Source organism: Stigmatopora nigra, unplaced genomic scaffold (assembly GCF_051989575.1).
Source record: "Stigmatopora nigra isolate UIUO_SnigA unplaced genomic scaffold, RoL_Snig_1.1 HiC_scaffold_24, whole genome shotgun sequence".
Classification (NCBI taxonomy): Eukaryota; Metazoa; Chordata; class Actinopteri; order Syngnathiformes; family Syngnathidae; genus Stigmatopora; species Stigmatopora nigra.
This window is the reverse complement of record NW_027551603.1, coordinates 1,443,490-1,464,607: the sequence shown is the minus strand read 5'-3', so window position 1 is coordinate 1,464,607 and position 21,118 is coordinate 1,443,490. Positions and strand designations below refer to the sequence as shown.

At 54.5% G+C, this 21,118-nt stretch overlaps 1 non-coding gene and 111 pseudogenes across 1 annotated transcript; all 112 read left to right on the top strand.

The window, feature by feature from the left end:
• Window position 1: 1 nt before the first annotated feature.
• LOC144190447 (5S ribosomal RNA) lies at window positions 2–120 on the top strand (annotated as a pseudogene).
• A 56-nt stretch (window positions 121–176) lies between these two features.
• LOC144188133 (5S ribosomal RNA) lies at window positions 177–295 on the top strand (annotated as a pseudogene).
• A 56-nt stretch (window positions 296–351) lies between these two features.
• Window positions 352–480, top strand: LOC144184974 (5S ribosomal RNA; annotated as a pseudogene).
• A 241-nt stretch (window positions 481–721) lies between these two features.
• On the top strand, window positions 722–850 carry LOC144182916 (5S ribosomal RNA; annotated as a pseudogene).
• A 56-nt stretch (window positions 851–906) lies between these two features.
• On the top strand, window positions 907–1,025 carry LOC144189765 (5S ribosomal RNA; annotated as a pseudogene).
• A 56-nt stretch (window positions 1,026–1,081) lies between these two features.
• On the top strand, window positions 1,082–1,200 carry LOC144191390 (5S ribosomal RNA; annotated as a pseudogene).
• Window positions 1,201–1,256: 56 nt separating this feature from the next.
• Window positions 1,257–1,375, top strand: LOC144186181 (5S ribosomal RNA; annotated as a pseudogene).
• Window positions 1,376–1,431: 56 nt separating this feature from the next.
• LOC144186306 (5S ribosomal RNA) lies at window positions 1,432–1,560 on the top strand (annotated as a pseudogene).
• Window positions 1,561–1,616: 56 nt separating this feature from the next.
• On the top strand, window positions 1,617–1,745 carry LOC144185201 (5S ribosomal RNA; annotated as a pseudogene).
• Window positions 1,746–1,801: 56 nt separating this feature from the next.
• On the top strand, window positions 1,802–1,930 carry LOC144185200 (5S ribosomal RNA; annotated as a pseudogene).
• Window positions 1,931–1,986: 56 nt separating this feature from the next.
• Window positions 1,987–2,105, top strand: LOC144189168 (5S ribosomal RNA; annotated as a pseudogene).
• A 56-nt stretch (window positions 2,106–2,161) lies between these two features.
• LOC144182915 (5S ribosomal RNA) lies at window positions 2,162–2,290 on the top strand (annotated as a pseudogene).
• A 56-nt stretch (window positions 2,291–2,346) lies between these two features.
• LOC144182506 (5S ribosomal RNA) lies at window positions 2,347–2,465 on the top strand (annotated as a pseudogene).
• A 56-nt stretch (window positions 2,466–2,521) lies between these two features.
• On the top strand, window positions 2,522–2,640 carry LOC144186377 (5S ribosomal RNA; annotated as a pseudogene).
• Window positions 2,641–2,696: 56 nt separating this feature from the next.
• On the top strand, window positions 2,697–2,825 carry LOC144182661 (5S ribosomal RNA; annotated as a pseudogene).
• Window positions 2,826–2,881: 56 nt separating this feature from the next.
• LOC144190463 (5S ribosomal RNA) lies at window positions 2,882–3,000 on the top strand (annotated as a pseudogene).
• Window positions 3,001–3,056: 56 nt separating this feature from the next.
• Window positions 3,057–3,175, top strand: LOC144189764 (5S ribosomal RNA; annotated as a pseudogene).
• A 56-nt stretch (window positions 3,176–3,231) lies between these two features.
• LOC144189032 (5S ribosomal RNA) lies at window positions 3,232–3,350 on the top strand (annotated as a pseudogene).
• Window positions 3,351–3,406: 56 nt separating this feature from the next.
• LOC144190999 (5S ribosomal RNA) lies at window positions 3,407–3,525 on the top strand (annotated as a pseudogene).
• Window positions 3,526–3,581: 56 nt separating this feature from the next.
• Window positions 3,582–3,710, top strand: LOC144185598 (5S ribosomal RNA; annotated as a pseudogene).
• Window positions 3,711–3,951: 241 nt separating this feature from the next.
• Window positions 3,952–4,070, top strand: LOC144186460 (5S ribosomal RNA; annotated as a pseudogene).
• A 56-nt stretch (window positions 4,071–4,126) lies between these two features.
• On the top strand, window positions 4,127–4,245 carry LOC144190176 (5S ribosomal RNA; annotated as a pseudogene).
• A 56-nt stretch (window positions 4,246–4,301) lies between these two features.
• Window positions 4,302–4,420, top strand: LOC144182026 (5S ribosomal RNA; annotated as a pseudogene).
• Window positions 4,421–4,476: 56 nt separating this feature from the next.
• LOC144191577 (5S ribosomal RNA) lies at window positions 4,477–4,595 on the top strand (annotated as a pseudogene).
• A 56-nt stretch (window positions 4,596–4,651) lies between these two features.
• LOC144185006 (5S ribosomal RNA) lies at window positions 4,652–4,780 on the top strand (annotated as a pseudogene).
• A 56-nt stretch (window positions 4,781–4,836) lies between these two features.
• Window positions 4,837–4,955, top strand: LOC144184246 (5S ribosomal RNA; annotated as a pseudogene).
• A 56-nt stretch (window positions 4,956–5,011) lies between these two features.
• Window positions 5,012–5,130, top strand: LOC144184435 (5S ribosomal RNA; annotated as a pseudogene).
• A 56-nt stretch (window positions 5,131–5,186) lies between these two features.
• Window positions 5,187–5,305, top strand: LOC144190436 (5S ribosomal RNA; annotated as a pseudogene).
• Window positions 5,306–5,361: 56 nt separating this feature from the next.
• On the top strand, window positions 5,362–5,480 carry LOC144191471 (5S ribosomal RNA; annotated as a pseudogene).
• Window positions 5,481–5,536: 56 nt separating this feature from the next.
• LOC144186514 (5S ribosomal RNA) lies at window positions 5,537–5,645 on the top strand (annotated as a pseudogene).
• Window positions 5,646–5,701: 56 nt separating this feature from the next.
• LOC144182752 (5S ribosomal RNA) lies at window positions 5,702–5,820 on the top strand (annotated as a pseudogene).
• Window positions 5,821–5,876: 56 nt separating this feature from the next.
• Window positions 5,877–6,005, top strand: LOC144184503 (5S ribosomal RNA; annotated as a pseudogene).
• Window positions 6,006–6,061: 56 nt separating this feature from the next.
• On the top strand, window positions 6,062–6,180 carry LOC144190625 (5S ribosomal RNA; annotated as a pseudogene).
• A 56-nt stretch (window positions 6,181–6,236) lies between these two features.
• On the top strand, window positions 6,237–6,355 carry LOC144185469 (5S ribosomal RNA; annotated as a pseudogene).
• A 56-nt stretch (window positions 6,356–6,411) lies between these two features.
• Window positions 6,412–6,530, top strand: LOC144189576 (5S ribosomal RNA; annotated as a pseudogene).
• A 56-nt stretch (window positions 6,531–6,586) lies between these two features.
• Window positions 6,587–6,705, top strand: LOC144190606 (5S ribosomal RNA; annotated as a pseudogene).
• Window positions 6,706–6,761: 56 nt separating this feature from the next.
• On the top strand, window positions 6,762–6,880 carry LOC144186945 (5S ribosomal RNA; annotated as a pseudogene).
• A 56-nt stretch (window positions 6,881–6,936) lies between these two features.
• On the top strand, window positions 6,937–7,055 carry LOC144191651 (5S ribosomal RNA; annotated as a pseudogene).
• A 56-nt stretch (window positions 7,056–7,111) lies between these two features.
• Window positions 7,112–7,230, top strand: LOC144189685 (5S ribosomal RNA; annotated as a pseudogene).
• A 56-nt stretch (window positions 7,231–7,286) lies between these two features.
• Window positions 7,287–7,405, top strand: LOC144190699 (5S ribosomal RNA; annotated as a pseudogene).
• A 56-nt stretch (window positions 7,406–7,461) lies between these two features.
• LOC144183725 (5S ribosomal RNA) lies at window positions 7,462–7,580 on the top strand (annotated as a pseudogene).
• A 231-nt stretch (window positions 7,581–7,811) lies between these two features.
• LOC144191823 (5S ribosomal RNA) lies at window positions 7,812–7,930 on the top strand (annotated as a pseudogene).
• A 56-nt stretch (window positions 7,931–7,986) lies between these two features.
• On the top strand, window positions 7,987–8,105 carry LOC144190916 (5S ribosomal RNA; annotated as a pseudogene).
• Window positions 8,106–8,161: 56 nt separating this feature from the next.
• LOC144187372 (5S ribosomal RNA) lies at window positions 8,162–8,280 on the top strand (annotated as a pseudogene).
• A 56-nt stretch (window positions 8,281–8,336) lies between these two features.
• Window positions 8,337–8,465, top strand: LOC144186601 (5S ribosomal RNA; annotated as a pseudogene).
• Window positions 8,466–8,521: 56 nt separating this feature from the next.
• Window positions 8,522–8,640, top strand: LOC144181861 (5S ribosomal RNA; annotated as a pseudogene).
• A 56-nt stretch (window positions 8,641–8,696) lies between these two features.
• LOC144190998 (5S ribosomal RNA) lies at window positions 8,697–8,815 on the top strand (annotated as a pseudogene).
• Window positions 8,816–8,871: 56 nt separating this feature from the next.
• On the top strand, window positions 8,872–9,000 carry LOC144183141 (5S ribosomal RNA; annotated as a pseudogene).
• A 241-nt stretch (window positions 9,001–9,241) lies between these two features.
• On the top strand, window positions 9,242–9,360 carry LOC144185418 (5S ribosomal RNA; annotated as a pseudogene).
• Window positions 9,361–9,416: 56 nt separating this feature from the next.
• On the top strand, window positions 9,417–9,535 carry LOC144190425 (5S ribosomal RNA; annotated as a pseudogene).
• Window positions 9,536–9,591: 56 nt separating this feature from the next.
• On the top strand, window positions 9,592–9,710 carry LOC144182025 (5S ribosomal RNA; annotated as a pseudogene).
• Window positions 9,711–9,766: 56 nt separating this feature from the next.
• LOC144191576 (5S ribosomal RNA) lies at window positions 9,767–9,885 on the top strand (annotated as a pseudogene).
• A 56-nt stretch (window positions 9,886–9,941) lies between these two features.
• On the top strand, window positions 9,942–10,060 carry LOC144190867 (5S ribosomal RNA; annotated as a pseudogene).
• A 56-nt stretch (window positions 10,061–10,116) lies between these two features.
• LOC144182603 (5S ribosomal RNA) lies at window positions 10,117–10,245 on the top strand (annotated as a pseudogene).
• Window positions 10,246–10,301: 56 nt separating this feature from the next.
• On the top strand, window positions 10,302–10,430 carry LOC144185570 (5S ribosomal RNA; annotated as a pseudogene).
• Window positions 10,431–10,486: 56 nt separating this feature from the next.
• LOC144189141 (5S ribosomal RNA) lies at window positions 10,487–10,605 on the top strand (annotated as a pseudogene).
• Window positions 10,606–10,661: 56 nt separating this feature from the next.
• LOC144181952 (5S ribosomal RNA) lies at window positions 10,662–10,780 on the top strand (annotated as a pseudogene).
• A 56-nt stretch (window positions 10,781–10,836) lies between these two features.
• Window positions 10,837–10,955, top strand: LOC144186907 (5S ribosomal RNA; annotated as a pseudogene).
• Window positions 10,956–11,011: 56 nt separating this feature from the next.
• LOC144186596 (5S ribosomal RNA) lies at window positions 11,012–11,150 on the top strand (annotated as a pseudogene).
• A 56-nt stretch (window positions 11,151–11,206) lies between these two features.
• Window positions 11,207–11,325, top strand: LOC144191721 (5S ribosomal RNA; annotated as a pseudogene).
• Window positions 11,326–11,381: 56 nt separating this feature from the next.
• LOC144186613 (5S ribosomal RNA) lies at window positions 11,382–11,500 on the top strand (annotated as a pseudogene).
• Window positions 11,501–11,555: 55 nt separating this feature from the next.
• LOC144190414 (5S ribosomal RNA) lies at window positions 11,556–11,674 on the top strand (annotated as a pseudogene).
• Window positions 11,675–11,730: 56 nt separating this feature from the next.
• LOC144183235 (5S ribosomal RNA) lies at window positions 11,731–11,849 on the top strand (annotated as a pseudogene).
• Window positions 11,850–11,905: 56 nt separating this feature from the next.
• Window positions 11,906–12,024, top strand: LOC144190083 (5S ribosomal RNA; annotated as a pseudogene).
• A 56-nt stretch (window positions 12,025–12,080) lies between these two features.
• On the top strand, window positions 12,081–12,209 carry LOC144184289 (5S ribosomal RNA; annotated as a pseudogene).
• Window positions 12,210–12,265: 56 nt separating this feature from the next.
• Window positions 12,266–12,394, top strand: LOC144186085 (5S ribosomal RNA; annotated as a pseudogene).
• Window positions 12,395–12,450: 56 nt separating this feature from the next.
• Window positions 12,451–12,568, top strand: LOC144185819 (5S ribosomal RNA; annotated as a pseudogene).
• A 241-nt stretch (window positions 12,569–12,809) lies between these two features.
• LOC144190039 (5S ribosomal RNA) lies at window positions 12,810–12,928 on the top strand (annotated as a pseudogene).
• A 56-nt stretch (window positions 12,929–12,984) lies between these two features.
• On the top strand, window positions 12,985–13,113 carry LOC144187198 (5S ribosomal RNA; annotated as a pseudogene).
• Window positions 13,114–13,344: 231 nt separating this feature from the next.
• Window positions 13,345–13,473, top strand: LOC144184766 (5S ribosomal RNA; annotated as a pseudogene).
• A 56-nt stretch (window positions 13,474–13,529) lies between these two features.
• LOC144185618 (5S ribosomal RNA) lies at window positions 13,530–13,658 on the top strand (annotated as a pseudogene).
• A 241-nt stretch (window positions 13,659–13,899) lies between these two features.
• On the top strand, window positions 13,900–14,028 carry LOC144183263 (5S ribosomal RNA; annotated as a pseudogene).
• A 56-nt stretch (window positions 14,029–14,084) lies between these two features.
• Window positions 14,085–14,203, top strand: LOC144189913 (5S ribosomal RNA; annotated as a pseudogene).
• Window positions 14,204–14,259: 56 nt separating this feature from the next.
• Window positions 14,260–14,378, top strand: LOC144186695 (5S ribosomal RNA; annotated as a pseudogene).
• A 72-nt stretch (window positions 14,379–14,450) lies between these two features.
• On the top strand, window positions 14,451–14,569 carry LOC144187537 (5S ribosomal RNA). Its single transcript, XR_013324871.1, has one exon. It is a non-coding gene; the product is annotated as a 5S ribosomal RNA (ribosomal RNA).
• Window positions 14,570–14,625: 56 nt separating this feature from the next.
• LOC144185645 (5S ribosomal RNA) lies at window positions 14,626–14,754 on the top strand (annotated as a pseudogene).
• Window positions 14,755–14,810: 56 nt separating this feature from the next.
• LOC144182539 (5S ribosomal RNA) lies at window positions 14,811–14,929 on the top strand (annotated as a pseudogene).
• A 56-nt stretch (window positions 14,930–14,985) lies between these two features.
• LOC144190804 (5S ribosomal RNA) lies at window positions 14,986–15,104 on the top strand (annotated as a pseudogene).
• A 56-nt stretch (window positions 15,105–15,160) lies between these two features.
• On the top strand, window positions 15,161–15,289 carry LOC144186511 (5S ribosomal RNA; annotated as a pseudogene).
• A 56-nt stretch (window positions 15,290–15,345) lies between these two features.
• LOC144190866 (5S ribosomal RNA) lies at window positions 15,346–15,464 on the top strand (annotated as a pseudogene).
• A 56-nt stretch (window positions 15,465–15,520) lies between these two features.
• Window positions 15,521–15,639, top strand: LOC144187594 (5S ribosomal RNA; annotated as a pseudogene).
• A 56-nt stretch (window positions 15,640–15,695) lies between these two features.
• LOC144182321 (5S ribosomal RNA) lies at window positions 15,696–15,814 on the top strand (annotated as a pseudogene).
• Window positions 15,815–15,870: 56 nt separating this feature from the next.
• On the top strand, window positions 15,871–15,989 carry LOC144190976 (5S ribosomal RNA; annotated as a pseudogene).
• A 56-nt stretch (window positions 15,990–16,045) lies between these two features.
• On the top strand, window positions 16,046–16,164 carry LOC144187979 (5S ribosomal RNA; annotated as a pseudogene).
• A 56-nt stretch (window positions 16,165–16,220) lies between these two features.
• On the top strand, window positions 16,221–16,339 carry LOC144189478 (5S ribosomal RNA; annotated as a pseudogene).
• Window positions 16,340–16,395: 56 nt separating this feature from the next.
• On the top strand, window positions 16,396–16,514 carry LOC144184492 (5S ribosomal RNA; annotated as a pseudogene).
• A 56-nt stretch (window positions 16,515–16,570) lies between these two features.
• Window positions 16,571–16,689, top strand: LOC144190864 (5S ribosomal RNA; annotated as a pseudogene).
• A 56-nt stretch (window positions 16,690–16,745) lies between these two features.
• LOC144187593 (5S ribosomal RNA) lies at window positions 16,746–16,864 on the top strand (annotated as a pseudogene).
• A 56-nt stretch (window positions 16,865–16,920) lies between these two features.
• Window positions 16,921–17,039, top strand: LOC144189958 (5S ribosomal RNA; annotated as a pseudogene).
• A 56-nt stretch (window positions 17,040–17,095) lies between these two features.
• LOC144190975 (5S ribosomal RNA) lies at window positions 17,096–17,214 on the top strand (annotated as a pseudogene).
• A 56-nt stretch (window positions 17,215–17,270) lies between these two features.
• Window positions 17,271–17,389, top strand: LOC144189024 (5S ribosomal RNA; annotated as a pseudogene).
• Window positions 17,390–17,445: 56 nt separating this feature from the next.
• LOC144189477 (5S ribosomal RNA) lies at window positions 17,446–17,564 on the top strand (annotated as a pseudogene).
• A 56-nt stretch (window positions 17,565–17,620) lies between these two features.
• On the top strand, window positions 17,621–17,739 carry LOC144187978 (5S ribosomal RNA; annotated as a pseudogene).
• Window positions 17,740–17,795: 56 nt separating this feature from the next.
• Window positions 17,796–17,914, top strand: LOC144187440 (5S ribosomal RNA; annotated as a pseudogene).
• A 56-nt stretch (window positions 17,915–17,970) lies between these two features.
• On the top strand, window positions 17,971–18,089 carry LOC144186693 (5S ribosomal RNA; annotated as a pseudogene).
• Window positions 18,090–18,145: 56 nt separating this feature from the next.
• Window positions 18,146–18,264, top strand: LOC144191055 (5S ribosomal RNA; annotated as a pseudogene).
• A 56-nt stretch (window positions 18,265–18,320) lies between these two features.
• Window positions 18,321–18,438, top strand: LOC144182800 (5S ribosomal RNA; annotated as a pseudogene).
• A 56-nt stretch (window positions 18,439–18,494) lies between these two features.
• On the top strand, window positions 18,495–18,613 carry LOC144191843 (5S ribosomal RNA; annotated as a pseudogene).
• Window positions 18,614–18,669: 56 nt separating this feature from the next.
• On the top strand, window positions 18,670–18,788 carry LOC144191093 (5S ribosomal RNA; annotated as a pseudogene).
• Window positions 18,789–18,844: 56 nt separating this feature from the next.
• Window positions 18,845–18,963, top strand: LOC144189428 (5S ribosomal RNA; annotated as a pseudogene).
• Window positions 18,964–19,019: 56 nt separating this feature from the next.
• Window positions 19,020–19,138, top strand: LOC144189957 (5S ribosomal RNA; annotated as a pseudogene).
• A 56-nt stretch (window positions 19,139–19,194) lies between these two features.
• Window positions 19,195–19,313, top strand: LOC144186124 (5S ribosomal RNA; annotated as a pseudogene).
• Window positions 19,314–19,369: 56 nt separating this feature from the next.
• On the top strand, window positions 19,370–19,488 carry LOC144188478 (5S ribosomal RNA; annotated as a pseudogene).
• Window positions 19,489–19,544: 56 nt separating this feature from the next.
• Window positions 19,545–19,663, top strand: LOC144182812 (5S ribosomal RNA; annotated as a pseudogene).
• Window positions 19,664–19,719: 56 nt separating this feature from the next.
• Window positions 19,720–19,838, top strand: LOC144190301 (5S ribosomal RNA; annotated as a pseudogene).
• Window positions 19,839–19,894: 56 nt separating this feature from the next.
• On the top strand, window positions 19,895–20,013 carry LOC144186111 (5S ribosomal RNA; annotated as a pseudogene).
• A 56-nt stretch (window positions 20,014–20,069) lies between these two features.
• LOC144181724 (5S ribosomal RNA) lies at window positions 20,070–20,188 on the top strand (annotated as a pseudogene).
• Window positions 20,189–20,244: 56 nt separating this feature from the next.
• Window positions 20,245–20,373, top strand: LOC144186174 (5S ribosomal RNA; annotated as a pseudogene).
• Window positions 20,374–20,429: 56 nt separating this feature from the next.
• Window positions 20,430–20,548, top strand: LOC144181820 (5S ribosomal RNA; annotated as a pseudogene).
• Window positions 20,549–20,604: 56 nt separating this feature from the next.
• On the top strand, window positions 20,605–20,723 carry LOC144191913 (5S ribosomal RNA; annotated as a pseudogene).
• Window positions 20,724–20,779: 56 nt separating this feature from the next.
• LOC144188651 (5S ribosomal RNA) lies at window positions 20,780–20,898 on the top strand (annotated as a pseudogene).
• Window positions 20,899–20,954: 56 nt separating this feature from the next.
• LOC144187592 (5S ribosomal RNA) lies at window positions 20,955–21,073 on the top strand (annotated as a pseudogene).
• The last annotated feature ends 45 nt before the right edge of the window (window positions 21,074–21,118 follow it).

The window sequence follows — 21,118 nt, the reverse complement described above, 5'->3', positions numbered from 1 at the left end:
CGCTCACGGCCATACCACCCTGAAAAGGCCCGATCTCGTCCGATCTCGGAAGCCAAGCATGGTTCGGCCTGGTTAGTACCTGATTGGGAGACCGCTTGGGAATACCAGGTGCTGTGAGCATCTTGCCCCTCATCTTTTTCGACATTTCATGGGTGTCCATCTGCTAGTGCAGTACCGCTCACGGCCATACCACCCTGAAAAGGCCCGATCTCGTCTGATCTCGGAAGCCAAGCATGGTTCGGCCTGTTTAGTACCTGATTGGGAGACCGCTTGGGAATACCAGGTGCTGTGAGCATCATACCCTGCATCTTTTTCGACATTTCATAAGTGTCCATCTGCAAGAGCAGTACCGCTCACTGCCATACCACCCTGAAAAGGCCCGATCTCGTCCGATCTCGTCCGATCTCGGCAGCCAAGCATGGTTCGGCCTGGTTAGTACCTGATTGGGAGACCGCTTGGGAATACCAGGTGCTGTGAGCATCATACCCCGCATCTTTTTCGACATTTCATGGGTGTCCATCTGCAAGAGCAGTACCGCTCACGGTCATACCACCCTGATAAGGCCCGATCTCGCCCGATCTCGTACGATCTCGGCAGCCAAGCATTGTTCGGCCTGGTTAGTACCTGTCTGGGAGACCGCTTGGGAATACCAGGTGCAGTGAGCATCATACCCCGCATCTTTTTCGACATTTCATGGGTGTCCATCTGCTAGTGCAGTACCGCTCACGGCCATACCACCCTGAAAAGGCCCGATCTCGTCCGATCTCGTCCGATCTCGGCAGCCAAGCATGGTTCGGCCTGGTTAGTACCTGATTGGGAGACCGCTTGGGAATACCAGGTGCTGTGAGCATCATACCCCGCATCTTTTTCGACATTTCATGGGTGTCCATCTGCTAGTGCAGTACCGCTCACGGCCATACCACCCTGAAAAGGCCCGATCTCGTCCGATCTCGGAAGCCAAGCATGGTTCGGCCTGTTTAGTACGTGATTGGGAGACCGCTTGGGAATACCAGGTGCTGTGAGCATCAAACCCCGCATCTTTTTCGACATTTCATGGGTGTCCATCTGCTAGTGTAGTACCGCTCACGGCCATACCACCCTGAAAAGGCCCGATATCGTCCGATCTCGGCAGCCAAGCATGGTTCGGCCTGGTTAGTACCTGATTGGGAGACCGCTTGGGAATACCAGGTGCTGTGAGCATCATACCCCGCATCTTTTTCGACATTTCATGGGTGTCCATCTGCAGGAGCAGTACTGCCCACGGCCATACCACCCTGAAAAGGCCCGATCTCGTCCGATTTTGGAAGCCAAGCATGGTTCGGCCTGTTTAATACCTGATTGGGAGACCGCTTGGGAATACCAGGTGCTGTGAGCATCATACCCCGCATCTTTTTCGACATTTCATGGGTGGCCATCTGCAAGAGCAGTAACGCTCATGGACATACCACCCTGAAAAGGCCCGATCTCGTCCGATCTCGTCCGATCTCGGCAGCCAAGCATGGTTCGGCCTGGTTAGTACCTGATTGGGAGACCGCTTGGGAATACCAGGTGCTGTGAGCATCATACCCCGCATCTTTTTCGACATTTCATGGGTGTCCATCTGCTAGTGCAGTACCGCTCACGGCCATACCACCCTGATAAGGCCCGATCTCGTCCGATCTCGTCCGATCTCGGCAGCCAAGCATGGTTCGGCCTGTTTAGTACCTGATTGGGAGACCGCTTGGGAATACCAGGTGCTGTGAGCATCATACCCCGCATCTTTTTCGACATTTCATGGGTGTCCATCTGCTAGTGCAGTACCGCTCACGGCCATACCACCCTGATAAGGCCCGATCTCGTCCGATCTCGTCCGATCTCGGCAGCCAAGCATGGTTCGGCCTGTTTAGTACCTGATTGGGAGACCGCTTGGGAATACCAGGTGCTGTGAGCATCATACCCCGCATCTTTTTCGACATTTCATGGGTGTCCATCTGCTAGTGCAGTACTGCTCACGGCCATACCACCCTGATAAGGCCCGATCTCGTCTGATCTCGGAAGCCAAGCATGGTTCGGCCTGTTTAGTACCTGATTGGGAGACCGCTTGGGAATACCAGGTGCTGTGAGCATCATACCCCGCATCTTTTTCGACATTTCATGGGTGTCCATCTGCAAGAGCAGTAACGCTCACGGCCATACCACCCTGAAAAGGCCCGATCTCGTCCGATCTCGTCCGATCTCGGCAGCCAAGCATGGTTCGGCCTGGTTAGTACCTGATTGGGAGACCGCTTGGGAATACCAGGTGCTGTGAGCATCATACCCCGCATCTTTTTCGACATTTCATGGGTGTCCATCTGCTAGTGCAGTACCGCTCACGGCCATACCACCCTGAAAAGGCCCGATCTCGTCCGATCTCGGAAGCCAAGCATGGTTCGGCCTGTTTAGTACCTGATTGGGAGACCGCTTGGGAATATCAGGTACTTTGAGCATCATACCCCGCATCTTTTTCGACATTTCATGGGTGTCCATCTGCTAGTGCAGTACCGCTCACGGCCATACCACCCTGAAAAGGCCCGATCTCGCCCGATCTCGGCAGCCAAGCATGGTTCGGCCTGTTTAGTACCTGATTGGGAGACCGCTTGGGAATACAAGGTCCTGTGAGCATCATACCCCGCATCTTATTCGACATTTCATGGGTGTCCATCTGCAAGAGCAGTACCGCTCACGGCCATACCACCCTGATAAGGCCCGATCTCGCCCGATCTCGTCCGATCTCGGCAGCCAAGCATGGTTCGGCCTGGTTAGTACCTGATTGGGAGACCGCTTGGGAATACCAGGTGCTGTGAGCATCATACCCCGCATCTTTTTGGACATTTCATGGGTGTCCATCTGCAGGAGCAGTACCGCTCACGGCCATACCACCCTGAAAAGGCCCGATCTCGTCCGATCTCGGAAGCCAAGCATTGTTCGGCCTGTTTAGTACCTGATTGGGAGACCGCTTGGGAATACCAGGTGCTGTGAGCATCATACCCCGCATCTTTTTCGACATTTCATGGGTGTCCATCTGCAAGAGCAGTACCGCTCACGGCCATACCACCCTGAAAAGGCCCGATCTCGTCCGATCTCGGAAGCCAAGCATGGTTCGGCCTGTTTAGTACGTGATTGGGAGACCGCTTGGGAATACCAGGTGCTGTGAGCATCATACCCCGCATCTTTTTCGACATTTCATGGGTGTCCATCTGCTAGTGCAGTACCGCTCACGGCCATACCACCCTGAAAAGGCCTGATCTCGTCCGATCTCGGCAGCCAAGCATGGTTCGGCCTGGTTAGTACCTGATTGGGAGACCGCTTGGGAATACCAGGTGCTGTGAGCATCATACCCCGCATCTTTTTCGACATTTCATGGGTGTCCATCTGCTAGTGCAGTACCGCTCACGGCCATACCACCCTGAAAAGGCCCGATCTCGTCCGATCTCGGAAGCCTAGCATGGTTCGGCCTGTTTAGTACCTGATTGGGAGACCGCTTGGGAATACCAGGTGCTGTGAGCATCATACCCCGCATCTTTTTCGACATTTCATGGGTGTCCATCTGTTAGTGCAGTACCGCTCACGGCCATACCGCCCTGAAAAGGCCCGATCTCGTCCGATCTCGTCCGATCTCGGCAGCCAAGCATTGTTCGGCCTGGTTAGTACCTGATTGGGAGACCGCTTGGGAATACCAGGTGCTGTGAGCATCATACCCCGCATCTTTTTCGACTTTTCATGGGTGTCCATCTGCAAGAGCAATACCGCTCACGGCCATACCACCCTGATAAGGCCCGATCTCGTCCGATCTCGTCCGATCTCGGCAGCCAAGCATTGTTCGGCCTGGTTAGTACCTGATTGGGAGACCGCTTGGGACTACCAGGTGCTGTGAGCGTCATACCCCGCATCTTTTTCGACATTTCATGGGTGTCCATCTGCAAGAGCAGTACCTGCCATGGCCATACCACCCTGAAAAGGCCCGACCTCGTCCGATCTCGGAAGCCAAGCATGGTTCGGCCTGGTTTGTACCTGATTGGGAGACCGCTTGGGAATACCAGGTGCTGTGAGCATCATACCCCGCATCTTTTTCGACATTTCATGGGTGTCCATCTGCAAAAGCAGTACCGCTCACGGCCATACCACCCTGAATAGGCCCGATCTCGTCCGATCGCGGAAGCCAAGCATGGTTCGGCCTGGTTAGTACCTGATTGGGAGACCGCTTGGGAATACCAGGTGCTGTGAGCATCATACCCCGCATCTTTTTCGACATTTCATGGGTGTCCATCTGCAAGTGCAGTATCGCTCACGGCCATACCACCCTGAAAAGGCCCGATCTCGCCCGATCTCGGCAGCCAAGCATGATTCGGCCTGGTTAGTACCTGATTGGGAGACCGCTTGGGAATACCAGGTGCTGTGAGCATCAAACCCCGCATCTTTTTCGACATTTCATGGGTGTCCATCTGCTAGTGCAGTACCGCTCACGGCCATACCACCCTGAAAAGGCCCGATCTCGTCCGATCTCGGAAGCCAAGCATGGTTCGGCCTGGTTAGTACCTGATTGGGAGACCGCTTGGAAATACCAGGTGATGTGAGCATCATACCCCGCATCTTTTTCGACATTTCATGGGTGTCCATCTGCTAGTGCAGTACCGCTCGTGGCCATACCACCCTGAAAAGGCCCGATCTCGTCCGATCTCGTCCGATCTCGGCAGCCAAGCATGGTTCGGCCTGGTTAGTACCTGATTGGGAGACCGCTTGGGAATACCAGGTGCTGTGAGCATCATACCCCGCATCTTTTTCGACATTTCATGGGTGTCCATCTGCAATTGCGGTACCGCTCACGGATATACCACCCTGAAAAGGCCCGATCTCGTCCGATCTCGGAAGCCAAGCATTGTTCGGCCTGTTTAGTACCTGATTGGGAGACCGCTTGGGAATACCAGGTGCTGTGAGCATCATACCCCGCATCTTTTTCGACATTTCATGGGTGTCCATCTGCAAGAGCAGTACCGCTCACGGCCATACCACCCTGAAAAGGCCTGATCTCGCCCGATCTCGGAAGCCAAGCATGGTTCGCCCTGTTTAGTACCTGATTGGGAGACCGCTTGGGAATACCAGGTGCTGTGAGCATCATACCCCGCATCTTTTTCGACATTTCATGGGTGTCCATCTGCAAGTGCAGTACCGCTCACGGCCATACCACCCTGAAAAGGCCCGATCTCGTCCGATCTCGGAAGCCAAGCATGGTTCGGCCTGGTTAGTACCTGATTGGGAGACCGCTTGGGAATACCAGGTGCTGTGAGCATCATGCCCCGCATCTTTTTCGACATTTCATGGGTGTCCATCTGGAAGGGCAGTACCGCTCACGGCCATACCACCCTGATAAGGCCCGAACTCGCCCGATCTCGGAAGCCAAGCATGGTTCGGCCTGGTTAGTACCTGATTGGGAGACCGCTTGGGAATACCAGGTGCTGTGAGCATCATACCCCGCATCTTTTTCGACATTTCATGGGTGTCCATCTGCAAGAGCAGTACCGCTCACGGCCATACCACCCTGATAAGGCCCGATCTCGGAAGCCAAGCATGGTTCGGCCTGGTTAGTACCTGATTGGGAGACCGCTTGGGAATACCAGGTGCTGTGAGCATCATACCCCGCATCTTTTTCGACATTTCATGGGTGTCCATCTGCAAAAGCAGTACCGCTCACGGCTATACCACCCTGATAAGGCCCGATCTCGTCCGATCACGGAAGCCAAGCATGGTTTGGCCTGGTTAGTACCTGATTGGGAGACCGCTTGGGAATACTAGGTGCTGTGAGCATCATACTCCGCGTCTTTTTCGACATTTCATGGGTGTCCATCTGCAAGAGCAGTACCGCTCACGGCCATACCACCCTGAAAAGGCCCGATCTCGTCTGATCTCGTCCGATCTCGGAAGCCAAGCATGGTTCGGCCTGGTTAGTACCTGATTGGGAGACCGCTTGGGAATACCAGGTGCTGTGAGAACCATGCCCCGCATCTTTTTCGACATTTCATGGGTGTCCATCTGCAAGAGGAGTACCGCTCACGGCCATACCACCCTGATAAGGCCCGATCTCGTCCGATCTCGGAAGCCAAGCATCGTTCGGCCTGATTAGTACCTGATTGGGAGACCGCTTGGGAATACCAGGTGCTGTGAGCATCATACCCCGCATCTTTTTCGACATTTCATGGGTGTCCATCTGCAGTAAGAGTACCGCTCACGGCCATACCACCCTGAAAAGGCCCTATCTCGTCCGATCTCGGAAGCCAAGCATGGTTCGGCCTGGTTAGTACCTGATTGGGAGACCGCTTGGGAATACCAGCCGCTGTGAGCATCTTGCCCCGCATCTTTTTCGACATTTCATGGGTGTCCATCTGCAAGAGCAGTACCGCTCACGGCCATACCACCCTGAAAAGGCCCGATCTCGTCCGATCTCGGAAGCCAAGCAAGGTTCGGCCTGTTTAGTACCTGATTGGGAGACTGCTTGGGAATACCAGGTGCTGTGAGCATCATACCCCGCATCTTTTTCGACATTTCATGGGTGTCCATCTGCAAGAGCAGTACCGCTCACGGCCATACCACCCTGAAAAGGCCCGATCTCTTTCGATCCCGGAAGCCAAGCATGGTTTGGCCTGGTTAGTACCTGATTGGGAGACCGCTTGGGAATACCAGGTGCTGTGAGCATCATACCCCGCATCTTTTTCGACATTTCATGGGTGTCCATCTGCAAGAGCAGTACCGCTCACGGCCATACCACCCTGAAAAGGCCCGATCTCGTCCGATCTCGGCAGCCCAGCATGTGTCGGCCTGGTTAGCACCTGATTGGGAGACCGCTTGGGAATACCAGGTGCTGTGAGCATCATGCCCCGCATCTTTTTCGACATTTCATGGGTGTCCATCTGCAAGAGCAGTACTGCTCACGGCCATACCACCCTGAAAAGGCCTGATCTCGTCCGATCTCGGAAGCCAAGCATGGTTCGGCCTGTTTAGTACCTGATTGGGAGACCGCTTGGGAATACCAGGTGCTGTGAGAACCATGCCCCGCATCTTTTTCGACATTTCATGGGTGTCCATCTGCAAGAGCAGTACCGCTCACGGCCATACCACCCTGAAAAGGCCCGATCTCATCTGATCTCGGCAGCCAAGCATTGTTCGGCCTGGTTAGTACCTGATTGGGAGACCGCTTGGGAATACCAGGTGCTGTGAGCATCATAACCCGCATCTTTTTCGACATTTCATGGGTGTCCATCTGCAAGAGCAGAACCGCTCACGGCCATACCACCCTGAAAAGGCCCGATCTCGTCCGATCTCGGAAGCCAAGCATCGTTCGGCCTGTTTAGTACCTGATTGGGAGACCGCTTGGGAATACCAGGTGCTGTGAGCATCTTGCCCCGCATCTTTTTCGACATTTCATGGGTGTCCATCTGCAAGAGCAGTACTGCTCACGGCCATACCACCCTGAAAAGGCCCGATCTCTTTTGATCCCAGAAGCCAAGCATGGTTTGGCCTGGTTAGTACCTGATTGGGAGACCGCTTGGGAATACCAGGTGCTGTGAGCATCATACCCCGCATCTTTTTCGACATTTCATGGGTGTCCATCCGCAAGAGCAGTACCGCTCACGGCCATACCACCCTGAAAAGGCCCGATCTCGTCCGATCTCGGCAGCCCAGCATGTGTCGGCCTGGTTAGTACCTGGTTGTGAGACCGCTTGGGAATACCAGGTAATGTGAGCATCATACCCCGCATCTTTTTCGACATTTCATGGGTGTCCATCTGCTAGTGCAGTACCGCTCATGGCCATACCACCCTGAAAAGGCCCGATCTCGTCCGATCTCGGCAGCCAAGCATGGTTCGGCCTGTTTAGTACCTGATTGGGAGACCGCTTCGGAATACCAGGTGCTGTGAGCATCATACCCCGCATCTTTTTCGACATTTCATGGGTGTCCATCTGCTAGTGCAGTACCGCTCATGGCCATACCACCCTGAAAAGGCCCGATCTCGTCCGAACTCGGCAGCCAAGCATGGTTCGGCCTGTTTAGTACCTGATTGGGAGACCGCTTTGGAATACCAGGTGCTGTGAGCATCATACCCCGCATCTTTTTCGACATTTCATGGGTGTCCATCTGCTAGCGCAGTACCGCTCACGGCCATACCACCCTGAAAAGGCCTGATCTCGTCCGATCTCGGAAGCCAAGCATGGTTCGGCCTGGTTAGTACCTGATTGGGAGACCACTTGGGAATACCAGGTGCTGTGAGCATCATACCCCGCATCTTTTTCGACATTTCATGGGTGTCCATCTGCTAGTGCAGTACCGCTCACGGCCATACCACCCTGAAAAGGCCCGATCTCGTCCGATCTCGTCCGATCTAGGAAGCCAAGCATGGTTCGGCCTGTTTAGTACCTGATTGGGAGACCGCTTGGGAATACCAGGTGCTGTGAGCATCATACCCCGCATCTTTTTTGACATTTCATGGGTGTCCATCTGCTAGTGCAGTACCGCTCACAGCCATACCACCCTGAAAAGGCCCGATCTCGCCAGATCTCGGAAGCCAAGCATGTTTCGGCCTGGTTAGTACCTGATTGGGAGACCGCTTGGGAATACCAGGTGCTGTGAGCATCATACCCCGCATCTTTTTCGACATTTCATGGGTGTCCATCTGCTAGTGCAGTACCGCTCACGGCCATACCACCCTGAAAAGGCCCGATCTCGTCCGATCTCGGAAGCCTAGCATGGTTCGGCCTGTTTAGTACCTGATTGGGAGACCGCTTGGGAATACCAGGTGCTGTGAGCATCATACCCCGCATCTTTTTCGACATTTCATGGGTGTCCATCTGTTAGTGCAGTACCGCTCACGGCCATACCGCCCTGAAAAGGCCCGATCTCGTCCGATCTCGTCCGATCTCGGCAGCCAAGCATGGTTCGGCCTGGTTAGTACCTGATTGGGAGACCGCTTGGGAATACCAGGTGCTGTGAGCATCATACCCCGCATCTTTTTCGACTTTTCATGGGTGTCCATCTGCAAGAGCAATACCGCTCACGGCCATACCACCCTGATAAGGCCCGATCTCGTCCGATCTCGTCCGATCTCGGCAGCCAAGCATTGTTCGGCCTGGTTAGTACCTGATTGGGAGACCGCTTGGGACTACCAGGTGCTGTGAGCGTCATACCCCGCATCTTTTTCGACATTTCATGGGTGTCCATCTGCAAGAGCAGTACCTGCCATGGCCATACCACCCTGAAAAGGCCCGACCTCGTCCGATCTCGGAAGCCAAGCATGGTTCGGCCTGGTTAGTACCTGATTGGGAGACCGCTTGGGAATACCAGGTGCTGTGAGCATCATACCCCGCATCTTTTTCGACATTTCATGGGTGTCCATCTGCAAAAGCAGTACCGCTCACGGCCATACCACCCTGAAAAGGCCCGATCTCGTCCGATCTCGGAAGCCAAGCATGGTTCGGCCTGGTTAGTACCTGATTGGGAGACCGCTTGGGAATACCAGGTGCTGTGAGCATCATACCCCGCATCTTTTTCGACATTTCATGGGTGTCCATCTGCAAGTGCAGTATCGCTCACGGCCATACCACCCTGAAAAGGCCCGATCTCGCCCGATCTCGGCAGCCAAGCATGATTCGGCCTGGTTAGTACCTGATTGGGAGACCGCTTGGGAATACCAGGTGCTGTGAGCATCAAACCCCGCATCTTTTTCGACATTTCATGGGTGTCCATCTGCTAGTGCAGTACCGCTCACGGCCATACCACCCTGAAAAGGCCCGATCTCGTCCGATCTCGGAAGCCAAGCATGGTTCGGCCTGGTTAGTACCTGATTGGGAGACCGCTTGGAAATACCAGGTGATGTGAGCATCATACCCCGCATCTTTTTCGACATTTCATGGGTGTCCATCTGCTAGTGCAGTACCGCTCACGGCCATACCACCCTGAAAAGGCCCGATCTCGTCCGATCTCGGCAGCCAAGCATGGTTCGGCCTGTTTAGTACCTGATTGGGAGACCGCTTCGGAATACCAGGTGCTGTGAGCATCATACCCCGCATCTTTTTCGACATTTCATGGATGTCCATCTGCAAGAGCAGTACCGCTCACGGCCATACCACCCTGATAAGGCCCGATCCCGCCCGATCTCGTCCGATCTCGGCAGCCAAGCATGGTTCGGCCTGGTTAGTACCTGATTGGGAGACCGCTTGGGAATACCAGGTGCTGTGAGCATCATACCCCGCATCTTTTTCGACATTTCATGGGTGTCCATCTGCTAGTGCAGTACCGCTCACGGCCATACCACCCTGATAAGGCCCGATCTCGCCCGATTTCGTCCGATCTCGGCAGCCAAGCATGGTTCGGCCTGTTTAGTACCTGATTGGGAGACCGCTTGGGAATACCAGGTGCTGTGAGCATCATACCTCGCATCTTTTTCGACATTTCATGGGTGTCCATCTGCAAGAGCAGTACCGCTCATGGCCATACCACCCTGAAAAGGCCCGATCTCGTCTGATCTCGGAAGCCAATCATGGTTCGGCCTGGTTAGTACCTGATTGGGTGACCGCTTGGGAATACCAGGTGCTGTGAGCATCATACCCCGCATATTTTTCGACATTTCATGGGTGTCCATCTGCAAGAGAAGTACCGCTTACGGCCATACCACCCTGTAAAGGCCCGATCTCTTCTGATCTTGGAAGCCAAGCGTGGTTCGGCCTGGTTAGTACCTGATTGGGAGACCGCTTGGGAATACCAGGTGCTGTGAGCATCATACCCCGGAACTTTTTCGACATTTCATGGGTGTCCATCTGCATGAGCAGTACTACTCACGGCCATACCACCCTGAAAAGGCCTGATCTCGTCCGATATCGGAAGCCAAGCATGGTTCAGCCTGTTTAGTACCTGATTGGGAGGCCGCTTGGGAATACCAGGTGCTGTGAGCATCATACCCCGCATCTTTTTCGACATTTCATGGGTGTCCATCTGCAAGTGCAGTATCGCTCACGGCCACACCACCCTGATAAGGCCCGATCTTGCCCGATCTCGCCCGATCTCGTCCGATCTCGGCAGCCAAGCATGGTTCGGCCTGGTTAGTACCTGATTGGGAGACCGCTTGGGAATACCAGGTGCTGTGAGCATCTTACCCCGCATCTTTTTCGACATTTCATGGGTGTCCATCTGCGAGAGCAGTACCGCTCACGGCCATACCACCCTGAAAAGGCCCGATCTCGCCCGATCTCGGAAGCCAAGCATGGTTCAGCCTGGTTAGTACCTGATTGGGAGACCGCTTGGGAATACCAGGTGCTGTGAGCATCATACCCCGCATCTTTTTCGACATTTCATGGGTGTCCATCTGCAAGAGCAGTACCTGCCATGGCCATACCACCCTGAAAAGGCCCGACCTCGTCCGATCTCGGAAGCCAAGCATGGTTCGGCCTGGTTAGTACCTGATTGGGAGACTGCTTGGGAATACCAGGTGCTGTGAGCACACACCCCGCATCTTTTTCGACATTTCATGGGTGTCCATCTGCAAAAGCAGTACCGCTCACGGCCATACCACCCTGAAAAGGCCCGATCTCGTCCGATCTCGGAAGCCAAGCATGGTTCGGCCTGGTTAGTACCTGATTGGGAGACCGCTTGGGAATACCAGGTGCTGTGAGCATCATACCCCGCATCTTTTTCGACATTTCATGGGTGTCCATCTGCAAGGGCAGTACCGCTCACGGCCATACCACCCTGAAAAGGCCCGATCTCGTCCGATCTCTGCAGCCAAGCATTGTTCGGCCTGGTTAGTACCTGATTGGGAGACCGCTTGGGAATACCAGGTGCTGTGAGCGTCATACCCCGCATCTTTTTCGACATTTCATGGGTGTCCATCTGCAAGACCAGGACCGCTCACGGCCATACCACCCTGAAAAGGCCCGATCTCGTCCGACCTCGTAAGCCAAGCATGGTTCGGCCTGGTTAGTACCTGATTGGGAGACCGCTTGGGAATACCAGGTGCTGTGAGCATCATACCCCGCTTCTTTTTCGACATTTCATGGGTGTCCATCTGCAAGAGCAGTACCGCTCACGGCCATACCACCCTGATAAGGCCCGATCTCGTCCGATCTCGTCTGATCTCGGCAGCCAAGCATGGTTCGGCCTGGTTAGTACCTGATTGGGAGACCGCTTGGGAATTCCAGGTGCTGTGAGCATCATACCCCGCATCTTTTTCGACATTTCATGGGTGTCCATCTGCAAGAGCAGTACCGCTCACGGCCATACCACCCTGATAAGGCCCGATCTCGTCCGATCTCGTCCGATCTCGGCAGCCAAGCATTGTTCGGCCTGGTTAGTACCTGATTGGGAGACCGCTTGGGAATACCAGGTGCTGTGAGCATCATACCCCGCATCTTTTTCGACATTTCATGGGTGTCCATCTGCAAGAGCAGTACTGCTCACGGCCATACCACCCTGAAAAGGCCCGCTCCGTCCGATCTCGGAAGCCAAGCATGGTATGGCCTGGTTAGTGCCTGATTGGGAGACCGCTTGGGAATACCAGGTGCTGTGAGCATCATACCCCGCATCTTTTTCGACATTTCATGGGTGTCCATCTGCAAGAGCAGTACCACTCACGGCCATACCACCCTGAAAAGGCCCGATCTCGTCCGATCTCGTCCGATCTTGGAAGCCAAGCATGGTTCGGCCTGGTTAGTGCCTGATTGGGAGACTGCTTGGGAATACCAGGTGCTGTGAGCATCATACCCCGCATCTTTTTCGACATTTCATGGGTGTCCATCTGCAAGAGCAGTACCGCTCACGGCCATACCACCCTGAAAAGGCCCGATCTCGTCCGATCTCGGCAGCCAAGCATTGTTCGGCCTGGTTAGTACCTGATTGGGAGACCGCTTGGGAATACCAGGTGCTGTGAGCATCATACCCTGCATCTTTTTCGACATTTCATGGGTGTCCATCTGCAAGAGCAGTACCGCTCCCGGCCATACCACCCTGAAAAGGCCCGATCTCGTCCGATCTCGTCCGATCTTGGAAGCCAAGCATGGTTCGGCCTGGTTAGTACCTGATTGGGAGACCGCTTGGGAATACCAGGTGCTGTGAGAACCATGCCCCGCATCTTTTTCGACATTTCATGGGTGTCCATCTGCAAGAACAGTTCTGCTCACGGCCATACCACCCTGATAAGGCCCGATCTCGTCCAACCTCAGAAGCCAAGCATGGTTCGGCCTGGTTAGTACCTGATTGGGAGACCGCTTAGGAATACCAGGTTCTGTGAGAACCATGCCCCGCATCTTTTTCGACATTTCATGGGTGTCCATCTGCAAGAGCAGTACCGCTCACGGCCATACCACCCTGAGAAGGCCCGATCTCGTCCGATCTCGTCCGATCTCGGAAGCCAAGCATGGTTCGGCCTGTTTAGTACCTGATTGGGAGACCGCTTGGGAATACCAGGTGCTGTGAGCATCATACCCCGCATCTTTTTCGACATTTCATGGGTGTCCATCTGCAAGAGCAGTACCCCTCATGGCCATACCACCCTGAAAAGGCCCGATCTCGCCCGATCTCGTCCGATCTCGGAAGCCAAGCATGGTTCGGCCTGTTTAGTACCTGATTGGGAGACCGCTTGGGAATACCAGGTGCTGTGAGCATCTTGCCCCGCATCTTTTTCGACATTTCATGGGTGTCCATCTGCAAGAGCAGTACCCCTCATGGCCATACCACCCTGATAAGGCCCGATCTCGCCCGATCTCGTCCGATCTCGGAAGCCAAGCATAGTTCGGCCTGGTTATTACCTGATTGGGAGACCGCTTGTGAATACCAGGTGCTGTGAGCATCATACCCCGCATCTTTTTCGACATTTCATGGGTGTCCATCTGCAAGAGCAGTACCGCTCACGGCCATACCACCCTGATAAGGCCCGATCTCGCCCGATCTCGTCCGATCTCGGAAGCCAAGCATGGTTCGGCCTGTTTAGTACCTGATTGGGAGACCGCTTGGGAATACCAGGTGCTGTGAGCATCTTGCCCCGCATCTTTTTCGACATTTCATGGGTGTCCATCTGCAAGTGCAGTACCGCTCACGGCCATACCACCCTGAAAAGGCCCGATCTCGTCCGATCTCGGAAGCCAAGCATGGTTCGGCCTGTTTAGTACCTGATTGGGAGACCGCTTGTGAATACCAGGTGCTGTGAGCATCTTGCCCCGCCTCTTTTTCGACATTTCATGGGTGTCCATCTGCAAGAGCAGTACCGCTCACGGCCATACCACCCTGAAAAGGCCCGATCTCGTCCGATCTCGGAAGCCAAGCATTATTCGGCCTGGTTAGTACCTGATTGGGAGACCGCTTGGGAATACCAGGTGCTGGGAATACCAGGTGCTGTGAGAACCATGCCCCGCATTTTTTTCGACATTTCATGGGTGTCCATCTGCTAGTAAAGTACCGCTCACGGCCATACCACCCTGAAAAGGCCCGATCTCGTCCGATCTCGGAAGCCAAGCATGGTTTGGCCTGGTTAGTACCTGGTTGGGAGACCGCTTGGGAATACCAGGTGCTGTGAGCATCATACCCCGCATCTTTTTCGACATTTCATGGGTGTCCATCTGCAAGAGCAGTACCGCTCACGGCCATACCACCCTGAAAAGGCCCGACCTCGCCCGATCTCGTCCGATCTCGGAAGCCGAGCATGGTTCGGCCTGTTTAGTACCTGATTGGGGGACCGCTTGGGAATACCAGGTGCTGTGAGCATCATACCCCGCATCTTTTTCGACATTTCATGGGTGTCCATTTGCTAGTGAAGTACCGCTCACTTCCATACCACCCTGAAAAGGCCCGATCTCGTCCGATCTCGGAAGCCAAGCATGGTTCGGCCTGGTTGGTACCTGATTGGGAGACCGCTTGGGAATACCAGGTGCTGTGAGCATCATACCCCGCATCTTTTTCGACATTTCATGGGTGTCCATCTGCAAGAGCAGTACCGCTCACGGCCATACCACCCTGAAAAGACCCGATCTCGTCCGATCTCGGAAGCCAAGCATTGTTCGGCCTGGTTAGTACCTGATTGGGAGACCGCTTGGGAATACCAGGTTCTGTGAGCATCATACCCCGCATCTTTTTCAAAATTTCATGGGTGTCCATCTGCAAGAGCAGTACCGCTCACGGGCATACCACCCTGAAAAGGCCCGATCTCGTTCGATCTCGTCCGATCTCGGCAGCCAAGCATGGTTCGGCCTGGTTAGTACCTGATTGGGAGACCGCTTGGGAATACCAGGTGCTGTGGGCATCATACCCCGCATCTTTTTCGACATTTCATGGGTGTCCATCTGCTAGTGCAGTACCGCTCACGGCCATACCACCCTGAAAAGGCCCGATCTCGTCCGATCTCGGCAGCCAAGCATGGTTCGGCCTGTTTAGTACCTGATTGGGAGACCGCTTCGGAATACCAGGTGCTGTGAGCATCATACCCCGCATCTTTTTCGACATTTCATGGGTGTCCATCTGCTAATGCAGTGCCGCTCACGGCCATACCACCCTGAAAAGGCCCGATCTCGTCCGATCTCGGAAGCCAAGCATGGTTCGGCCTGTTTAGTACCTGATTGGGAGACCGCTTGGGAATACCAGGTGCTGTGAGCATCATACCCCGCATCTTTTTCGACATTTCATGGGTGTCCATCTGCAAGAGCATTACCGCTCACGGCCATACCACCCTGAAAAGGCCCGATCTCGTCCGATCTTGGAAGCCAAGCATTGTTCGGCCTGTTTAGTACCTGATTGGGAGACCGCTTGGGAATACCAGGTGCTGTGAGCATTATACCCCGCATCTTTTTCGACATTTCATGGGTGTCCATCTGCAAGAACAGTACAGCTCACGGCCATACCACCCTGAAAGAGCCCGATCTCGCCCGGTCTCGGAAGCCAAGCATGGTTCGGCCTGGTTAGTACCTGATTGGGAGGCCGCTTGGGAATACCAGGTGCTGTGAGCATCATACCCCGCATCTTTTTCGACATTTCATGGGTGTCCATCTGCTAGTGCAGTACCGCTCACGGCCATACCACCCTGAAAAGGCCCGATCTCGTCCGATCTCGGGAGCCAAGCATGGTTCGGCCTGGTTAGTACCTGATTGGGAGACCGCTTGGGAATACCAGGTGCTGTGAGCATCATACCCAGCATCTTTTTCGACATTTCATGGGTGTCCATCTGCAAGAGCAGTACCGCTCACGGCCATACCACCCTGAAAAGGCCCGATCTCGTCCGATCTCGGAAGCCACGCATGGTTCGGCCTGGTTAGTACCTGATTGGGAGACCGCTTGGGAATACCAGGTGCTGTGAGCATCATACCCCGCATCTTTTTCGACATTTCATGGGTGTCCATCTGCAAGAGCAGTACCGCTCACAGCCATACCACCCTGAAAAGGCCCGATCTCGCCCGATCTCGGGAGCCAAGCATCGTTCGGCCTGGTTAGTACCTGATTGGGAGACCGCTTGGGAATACCAGGTGCTGTGGGCATCATACCCCGCATCTTTTTCGACATTTCATGGGTGTCCATCTGCTAGTGCAGTACCGCTCACGGCCATACCACCCTGAAAAGGCCCGATCTCGTCCGATCTCGGCAGCCAAGCATGGTTCGGCCTGTTTAGTACCTGATTGGGAGACCGCTTCGGAATACCAGGTGCTGTGAGCATCATACCCCGCATCTTTTTCGACATTTCATGGGTGTCCATCTGCTAGTGCAGTACCGCTCACGGCCATACCACCCTGAAAAGGCCCGATCTCGTCCGATCTCGGAAGCCAAGCATGGTTCGGCCTGTTTAGTACCTGATTGGGAGACCGCTTGGGAATACCAGGTGCTGTGAGCATCATACCCCGCATCTTTTTCGACATTTCATGGGTGTCCATCTGCGAGAGCATTACCGCTCACGGCCATACCACCCTGAAAAGGCCCGATCTCGTCCGATCTTGGAAGCCAAGCATGGTTCGGCCTGTTTAGTACCTGATTGGGAGACCGCTTGGGAATACCAGGTGCTGTGAGCATCATACCCCGCATCTTTTTCGACATTTCATGGGTGTCCATCTGCAAGAACAGTACCGCTCACGGCCATACCACCCTGAAAGAGCCCGATCTCGCCCGGTCTCGGAAGCCAAGCATGGTTCGGCCTGGTTAGTACCTGATTGGGAGGCCGCTTGGGAATACCAGGTGCTGTGAGCATCATACCCCGCATCTTTTTCGACATTTCATGGGTGTCCATCTGCTAGTGCAGTACCGCTCACGGCCATACCACCCTGAAAAGGCCCGATCTCGTCCGATCTCGGGAGCCAAGCATGGTTCGGCCTGGTAAGTACCTGATTGGGAGACCGCTTGGGAATACCAGGTGCTGTGAGCATCATACCCAGCATCTTTTTCGACATTTCATGGGTGTCCATCTGCAAGAGCAGTACCGCTCACGGCCATACCACCCTGAAAAGGCCCGATCTCGTCCGATCTCGGAAGCCACGCATGGTTCGGCCTGGTTAGTACCTGATTGGGAGACCGCTTGGGAATACCAGGTGCTGTGAGCATCATACCCCGCATCTTTTTCGACATTTCATGGGTGTCCATCTGCAAGAGCAGTACCGCTCACGGCCATACCACCCTGAAAAGGCCCGATCTCGTCCGATCTCGGGAGCCAAGCATGGTTCGGCCTGGTTAGTACCTGATTGGGAGACCGCTTGGGAATACCAGGTGCTGTGAGCATCATACCCAGCATCTTTTTCGACATTTCATGGGTGTCCATCTGCAAGAGCAGTACCGCTCACGGCCATACCACCCTGAAAGGGCCCGATCTCGTCCGATCTCGGAAGCCAAGCATGGTTCGGCCTGGTTAGTACCTGATTGGGAGACCGCTTGGGAATACCAGGTGCTGTAAGCATCATACTCAGCATCTTTTTCGACATTTCATGGGTGTCCATCTGCAAGAGCAGTACCGCTCACCGCCATACCACCCTGAAAAGGCCCGATCTCGTCCGATCTCGGAAGCCACGCATGGTTCGGCCTGTTTAGTACCTGATTGGGATACCGCTTGGGAATACCAGGTGCTGTAAGCGTCATACCCAGCGTCTTTTTCGACATTTCATGGGTGTCCATCTGCAAGAGCAGTACCGCTCACGGCCATACCACCCTGAAAAGGCCCGATCTCGTCCGATCTCGGAAGCCACGCATGGTTCGGCCTGTTTAGTACCTGATTGGGAGACCGCTTGGGAATACCAGGTGCTGTGAGCATCATACCCCGCATCTTTTTCGAGATTTCATGGGTGTCCATCTGCTAAAGCAGGACCGCTCACGGCCATACCACCCTGAAAAGGCCCGATCTCGTCCGATCTCGGCAGCCAGCATGGTTCGGCCTGGTTAGTACCTGATTGGGAGACCGCTTGGGAATTCCAGGTGCTGTGAGCATCATACCGCGCATCTTTTTCGACATTTCATGGGTGTCCATCTGCTAGTACAGTACCGCTCACGGCCATACCACCCTGGAAAGGCCCGATCTCGTCCGATCTCGGAAGCCAAGCATGGTTCAGCCTGGTTAGTACCTGATTGGGAGACCGCTTGGAAATACCTGGTGCTGTGAGCATCATACCCCGCATCTTTTTCGACATTTCATGGGTGTCCATCTGCTAGTGCAGTACCGCTCACGGCCATACCACCCTGAAAAGGCCCGATCTCGTCCGATCTCGGTAGCCAAGCATGGTTCGGCCTGTTTAGTACCTGATTGGGAGACCGCTTCGGAATACCAGGTGCTGTGAGCATCATACCCCGCATCTTTTTCGACATTTCATGGGTGTCCATCTGCTAGTGCAGTACCGCTCACGGCCATTCCACCCTGAAAAGGCCCGATCTCGTCCGATCTCGGAAGCCAAGCATGGTTCGGCCTGTTTAGTACCTGATTGGGAGACCGCTTGGGAATACCAGGTGCTGTGAGCATCATACCCCGCATCTTTTTCGACATTTCATGGGTGTCCATCTGCCAGTGCAGTACCGCTCACGGCCATACCACCCTGAAAAGGCCCGATCTCGTCCGATCTTGGAAGCCAAGCATGGTTCGGCCTGTTTAGTACCTGATTGGGAGACCGCTTGGGAATACCAGGTGCTGTGAGCATCATACCCCGCATCTTTTTCGACATTTCATGGGTGTCCATCTGCAAGAGCGGTACCGCTCACGGCCATACCACCCTGAAAAGGCCCGATCTCGTCTGATTTTGGAAGCCAAGCATGCTTCGGCCTGTTTAGTACCTGATTGGGAGACCGCTTGGGAATACCAGGTGCTGTGAGTATCATACCCCGCATCTTTTTCGACATTTCATGGGTGTCCATCTACACGAGCAGTACCGCTCACGGCCATACCACCCTGAAAAGGCCCGATCTCGCCCGATCTCGGAAGCCAAGCATGGTTCGGCCTGGTTAGTACCTGATTGGGAGACCGCTTGGGAATACCAGGTGCTGTGAGCATCATACCCCGCATCTTTTTCGACATTTCATGGGTGTCCATCTGCTAGTGCAGTACCGCTCACGGCCATACCACCCTGAAAAGGCCCGATCTCGTCCGATCTCGGAAGCCAAGCATGGTTCGGCCTGTTTAGTACCTGATTGGGAGACCGCTTGGGAATACCAGGTGCTTTAAGCATCATACCCCGCATCTTTTTCGACATTTCATGGGTGTCCATCTGCTAGTGCAGTACCGCTCACGGCCATACCACCCTGAAAAGGCCCGATCTCGTCCGATCTCGGAAGCCAAGCATGATTCGGCCTGTTTAGTACCTGATTGGGAGACCGCTTGGGAATACCAGGTGCTGTGAGCATCATACCCCGCATCTTTTTTGACATTTCATGGGTGTCCATCTGCAAGAGCAGTACCGCTCACGGCCATACCACCCTGAAAAGGCCCGATCTCGTCCGATCTAGGCAGCCAAGCATGGTTCAGCCTGGTTAGTACCTGATTGGCAGACCGCTTGGGAATACCAGGTGCTGTGAGCATCATACCCAGCATCTTTTTCGACATTTCATGGGTGTCCATCTGCTAGTGCAGTACCGCTCACGGCCATACCACGCTGAAAAGGCCCGATCTCGTCCGATCTCGGAAGCCAAGCATGGTTCGGCCTGTTTAGTACCTGATTGGGAGACTGCTTGGGAATACCAGGTGCTGTGAGCATCATACCCCGCATCTTTTTTGACATTTCATGGGTGTCCATCTGCAAAAGCAGTACCGCTCACGGCCATACCACCCTGATAAGGCCCGATCTCGCCTGATCTCGTCCGATCTCGGCAGCCAAGCATGGTTCGGCCTGGTTAGTACCTGATTGGGAGACCGCTTGGGAATACCAGGTGCGGTGAGCATCATACCCCGCATCTTTTTCGACATTTCATGGGTGTCCATCTGCTAGTGCAGTACCGCTCACGGCCATACCTCCCTGAAAAGGCCCGATCTCGTCCGATCTCGGAAGCCAAGCATGGTTCGGCCTGGTTAGTACCTGATTGGGAGTCCGCTTGGGAATACCAGGTGCTGTGTACATCATACCCCGCATCTTTTTCGACATTTCATGGGTGTCCATCTGCTAGAGCAGTACCGCTCACGGCCATACCACCCTGAAAAGGCCCGATCTCGTCCGATCTCGGAAGCCAAGCATGGTTAGACTTGTTTAGTACCAGATTGGGAGACCGCTTGGGAATACCGGGTGCTGTGAGAACCATGCCCCGCATCTTTTTCGACATTTCATGGGTGTCCATCTGCTAGTGCAGTACCGCTCACGGCCATACCACCCTGAAAAGGCCCGATCTCGTCCGATCTCGGAAGCCAAGCATGGTTTGGCCTGGTTAGTACCTGATTGGGAGACCGCTTGGGAATACCAGGTGCTGTGAGCATCATACCCCGCATCTTTTTCGACATTTCATGGGTGTCCATCTGCTAATGCAGTGCCGCTCACGGCCATACCACCCTGAAAAGGCCCGATCTCGTCCGATCTCGGAAGCCAAGCATGGTTCGGCCTGTTTAGTACCTGATTGGGAGACCGCTTGGGAATACCAGGTGCTGTGAGCATCATACCCCGCATCTTTTTCGACATTTCATGGGTGTCCATCTGCA